The sequence below is a fragment of the Sceloporus occidentalis genome, unplaced genomic scaffold (genome assembly GCF_023333645.1).
Source record: "Sceloporus occidentalis isolate IW3139 unplaced genomic scaffold, rSceOcc1.0.p SCAF_7, whole genome shotgun sequence".
Taxonomy (NCBI): domain Eukaryota; kingdom Metazoa; phylum Chordata; class Lepidosauria; order Squamata; family Phrynosomatidae; genus Sceloporus; species Sceloporus occidentalis.
Window position 1 is genome coordinate 41,181,456 of NW_028316987.1, and position 6,000 is coordinate 41,187,455.

Below are 6,000 nucleotides of genomic sequence, written 5' to 3' on the forward strand. Positions count from 1 at the left end.
GCTTCCCAAGACCTGAGCCTTTGGGCTCAGTTCCTAAGTCGATGAAAAGTGGCATATTTGCATCTGATCCACACACAAAAAGCTAAAGGCTCCCCATGAGGAGGGGAGCAGGTACTCGCTAGGCTATCCCAACCACAGTCCACTTCTTCCCACCCCTGGGCAAGTTCTTTTCCAATGGATTTATTTGTGGATAAGTTGACCCAGATTTTTTGGGGTCAATTTCTTGACTAAAATTTCTCAACCTAAATACAAGACACACATTTGCCATGCCTCCGTGTATTTTACCTCTTTCTAAGCCACAGAAATCCAAATGTTATAACCTTGCTCATATGGGACTTGATCCAGCTTCCTCAGTGCAATTCTTTGATCATTTAAACTGCTTTTTCCCACAGGTATGCAAAGAAATTTTCCTTCCCTGAAATTTGTACAGAGTATCCAATTGTGAACTGAGAGATAATTAATAAAAACAAGTGTACATTTTTTTTCATTTTTCTTTCATTGGGAGGAAATCACAAGTGTAAGTTACTTTCCTGTCTTCCAAATTATACTCATGAAAACAAACACTCAATTATACTCAAGTAAATGGGTTCAGGAAAGGAAGAGGCACTAGATATCACACTGCAAACATAATGGATAATGGAGTGCACCAGAGAATTCCAAGAGAAAATCAGCATGTAATTTGTAGACTATAGGAACACCTTTGATGGCACAGCTCATGAAAGGCTATAGAACACCCTTAAAGACCTGGGAGTGCCAACATATCTGATAGTCCTGATAAGGAATCCTGATAATAGTCACGATAATAGATAATAGTCCTGATAAGGAATCCGTACTCAGGACAAGAAACTACTCTCAGAACAGAACATAGAGAAACAGAATGGTTCTCAATTGGCAAAGGGGTTAAATAAGGCTGCATCTTATCACCCTACCTGTTCAACATATATGCAGAACATATTCTAAGAAAATCAGGCATGGACATAGAAAGAGGAGGAGTGAAAAAAAGAGGAAAGAATATCAACAATCTAAGATATACAGGCGACACCATAATTCTAGCAGAAAACTTTCCAGACCTGTAACAACTACTAAGGAACATCAAGGAAGAAAGTACAAAGGCAGGCTTACTGTTGAAGATAAAGGAAACAAAAATAATAACTATGGAGAATCTACACAAATTCAGCCTAGACAATGAAGAAATAGAAATAGTAAAAGAGTTCTCAGACCTAGGATCCAATGTTGATAGAAACGGAGACTGCAACCAGGAAATCAGAAAAAAAATAAGAATGGAGATGACAGCTATGAAAGAACTAGACAAGATCGTAAAATGCAAAGATATACAACTGAGCACAAAAACTAGAATCATACAGGTCATCGTATTTGCTATTATCATATATGGATGTGAGAGTTGAACAGTTAAGAAAGAAGATTGGAAGAAAATCAATTCATTTGAGATATGGTGCTAGAGAAAAGTGCCAAAAAGACAAACAAACAGGCCCTAGAGCAAATCAAGCCAGAAATCTACATGGAAGCCAAGATAACAAAACTGAGGCTATCATACTTCAGACACATCATGAGAAGACATGACTCATTGGAAAAAACAATAATGCTAGGAAAGGTGAAGGGAAGTAGAAAGATAGCCACATGCTAGATGGAGGTCATATTAAAAAGGTCATAAGTATGAGTTTGCAGGAACTGAGCAGTGCAGTAGAGGACAGAGAGTCTTGGAAATGTCTCATCCACAGGGTCACCATGGTTCGAAATCGACTTGAGGGTGGTTAACAACAACAACAAATGGACACAGCTAAAAATGTGTATATTGGCAGGAGGGAGGAAGTCACACAAAGAGATTTTAAAAGTGTATCCCCAAAGAGAAATGAGTAAAAGATAGTGAAACAGAATACTGGCCATAATTTTCACAAGCTCTGCCATTCTAAAATACATCCCTATACTCACTTACTTGTGACTTACCCCCCCCCACACACACACACACACACACTGTGAACTCAATCGAACTTACTCCTTAGTAGACATGTATAGGATTGAGTTGTTAATCATCTAAATTGCATACCCTCAATAAATAAATATTCAGGTTTGCTTTCCGAACACACTTATTTAGTTTGTATTTTCTTCCTTTTAATTGAAACTAATTTTCCTGCTGTTACAGAAAACACCTGGAATGGAATTGATATTTTGAAGAGGTAATTATGAAATTAATTAGGAAATAAGATACTTATTTCCTTAATTACTAAATCTCCATAAGCTGTAAAGGTAGGTAATGCTCACATATCTGCCTGAAAGAAAGAAAAAAGCATAATTTTATTATCTTTTTCCTTATCTTATTCCAGGCAAAAGGCCATTTTGTGATATTGGTGGGCAAAGCAGCTTTTGATAAATCATCTCTAAACTTTCATGGCACTCTAGAGATTACCGCACCACACTGTTATAGTGCTGCTATTCCACTTTTACTGCTCCTGCTGCCTCTTGTTGTATTCTGGGATCTGCAGTTTAAGCAAAGGCATTTAGAATTCTCAGCCAGAGAGCTCTTAAACCTCACTGAACTGCAAACACCAGAATGCAACAGGAGGCAGCCAGAGCAATAAAAGTGGAATAGCATCACTATAAGAGCATATTGTGGTAAACTGTCAGAACTCAGTGAGTATCCTAAGTAGAGTATGGTGAAACAAAGGAGTTTATCACAATGGCTTTGTTCCTACGATAGACATGGGATGTAACTTTAAGAAGGCAAATCTTATTGCATTTCCCCATCACCTGGGAGTACGCAGCCCATTTGCAATCCGGGCGTCTGCCATATCTTTTCAAGAACGGGAAAATCTCATTCTTGAAAAGATGCGCGATGAGCCCAGAAAAGCCTGGATTGTATAGCTCATACGGGAGCAGCCAAGCCTTCACAGAGTGCAGTTCCTTATCTGTCACTGTATCCACTATCTTTCTGATCCTTCTCTAGTGGGAGGGTGTGCTGGACAGTTGACCAGAGCAGACAGAGTAAGAAGCACAGGATGTGGAAGGTACAAGATTGGTAGGATTTCTGTAAACTAATATGGCACCTTGGACACTAGCTTTCTGCTGGAAGCCTCCAAGGTGCCATATTAGTCACCTTGGATTTAGAATAAGTAGCACTAAATTCAAAAGTTAAACTAGATTACACCAGAGGAAAACAGTGGAATTCTGTCAATAAAATAATCTCTATGAGAAATAATAGTGTATCTTACAGCGGAGTAATAAGTATTCACAAGCAGAAGGTGAGTAACAGCCAGTGCTGTAAGACCACCCTCAGGGTCTTGCAAAAAAATAAAGCAGAGTTAGCCTTCTTTGTGAAAACACATAGGTTTACTGATGAATAGTAAAGGTATCATAACATCTCATAGTGAAAGGCTCTATAACATTTGATCTTCACACATGGAGGAGAAAAAGCAAAAACTGCAAACTACAAAATGGAACATGAACAAATTCACACTAGCTGCTTATTACTGATGCAGGAAAAGAGAAAGTGTAGCTGAAACCAACAGATAGGAAGTGAAATATTAGTTGCTATGGCTAAACTCTTAGCAAAAAAAATACAGACTACCAGTTACTGAGTACAGCCATGCTAGAGTTGCTTCCTCTAACACTTTCCAGTTGTGTTGATTTAGAACTCGTAAATGAAATTTATATGAACTTTTGTATGAATTTTGGGGATCTTGCTGACCTCAAAAGACTGTATTTATGTGTATGAAATGCAGCGTTGAAGGATACTGGTCACTGAGAAAAGGAGAGTGTAAGTATGAGGATTGCATTTTAGCAAATTAGCTTCAATTAGCTCCAGAGAAACTGTCAAAGTACAAAAGCTAAAGGAGACATTGGGGATGAAACAGACTGTAAGGACCAGAAAAAGCAAACACATAAGGATAACATTCGGTGAAAGTGGGAGGATTGGACACACCCACATGGAGTGTTGTGACCCATGTCACAAGCAAAGATGCCCACAGATGAACAGGAATGTGCCACCTTTATGAAAAACACTGGTTAAGCAGTACCTACAAAATATAGGAGTTTTAAAAGTCACTTCTTAGAAGCAAATAAAGTTCAAAAATATATCAAATAAGCTCAAGAACCCCAGAAAAATTTGCTCATGGTAAGTAGAGCACAGAGAGCCAGTCTGGCATAGCAGTTTGAGCATTGGAGTAGGACTCTGGAGACTAGGGTTCAAATCCTGGCCCAGCCATGTGAATCTACTAGGTGACCTTGGGCAAGTCACACTTTCTCAGCCTCAGAGGACGGCAATAGGTTTACCTTAAGTCTCCATAAGTCAGAAATAACTTGAAGGCATACAACAACAACAACAACATTAGAGCGCAGAGACCAACTACTAGAGCAATGCTTCTGGTCCATCTGAATAAGTCCTTGGTCTCAGAGCTCCAATATCCACTTCACCTTGAAAGTTTCTGAAGTTTGCTATTCCTCTACAATTATTCTGAGCCACCCTTTGAAAAAAAATGCTGCTGTCTGCACACATTCTTTTCACAGTCCAAAACGATGTTCTTCCTCCCTTTGAGAAAGTGATGTCAAGGGGCAAATGCTCACATGCTTTGCTTGCTGACCTCCTCACTGACACAGCTTTGTAACTCTTAGACATTGATGTAACCTGTTTTCCAAGGCACAACTACAGCACTGGATACTAGTTAGCAACATCAGCACCTGTACTAAAATACACAGTGTATGTAATTCAATACAGCTGGGGAAATATTGCTTTGTTACAGAGCTAGAAATGGGACCATGTCAACCAGGGGCAATTATCATGGTATTGTTTTGAAACCCGTACTGCTATTGTCCATTGTTTCCATCAGACTTGCAATAACAAGCAGTGGAGAATTAATAACAGTGCAATAAAACACAGTATATCCTGGAAGCACGGCTAGGAAATGGTATGAATCAAGAAAGATGACAAGATAGGGTCCACTGCCAACAAAGCTATCAAGATTTTAAGTGCTCGTGCATCCTTGCCATGCCATAATTTACATCTGTTTTTATTATGCGTTATTTGTCTAACAATATTTGTGTTTAGATTCATTTTTAACATAACAGTGGGTGCCCAGACTCTATGCAGGTGGATTTATGCATTGTGTAACCATCACCTCTGAAAGCTATTTTGAAATGGTATAAAATTCCTGGTACATCAGAGCCTCCTCTCCCCCTGAGACCAGAAGGGGGCTGCCATCCAGAGGGACAAAGAAGCAGCCTTGGGAGACCAGGTACATCAGAGCTTCGCCTCCCCCTGAGAATAGTAAGGCAACAGACAAAGAGAGAGACTTCAACACTGCAGCCCAGGAACACCAGACCCTTCCCAACAAGAAGACCAGAAGGCTACTGATGCTGCCAATGGGGACAAAGCAGGAAGCAGGGAGTTGGAAGGGAGGATGGGAAAAACATCTAGGAGTGTAAAAAGGAAAGGGAAAAGGGAATTGAGGGAGGGGAGAAGGGAATAGCAAGCATAAAATATAGGAACAGCTACTGGGCTGTAGCACTAGCAGTGGGTGACACTGAAGTCAGCTCTCACAGAGAGAACAGTAGTTCACCATAGCTGACACTTGTCAGCACTGCGCAAAAGGAGGCAAAAGGTGTCCCTCTTTGCAAGACCATTTCACCAAGAAAACCCTTTAGGTGAGACAGCTCAATAACCACAACTAGAGAGGAGGAGGCCAGACAGAAAACAAGCATAGATAGAAGCAACGCTACACATGTAGTTGGAACATGGAATGTGAGAAGCATGAGCTAGGGAAAACTCCAGTGCTTAGGAATGGAGTGTGGCTTTGGCGCGACCTCCGGACTCTTAGGACGCATGCATCATTTAAATAGCATACCTCCAAAGAGACTAGAAGCAGCTTTATTTTGGCCTGTCTGTAACAGGCCATAGTAAGGAAAGAAATGGAACACATGAATATAGCAATAATGGGAGTGAATGAGTTAAAATGGGCAGGAATGGGTCACTTTGACTCAGACAACTAT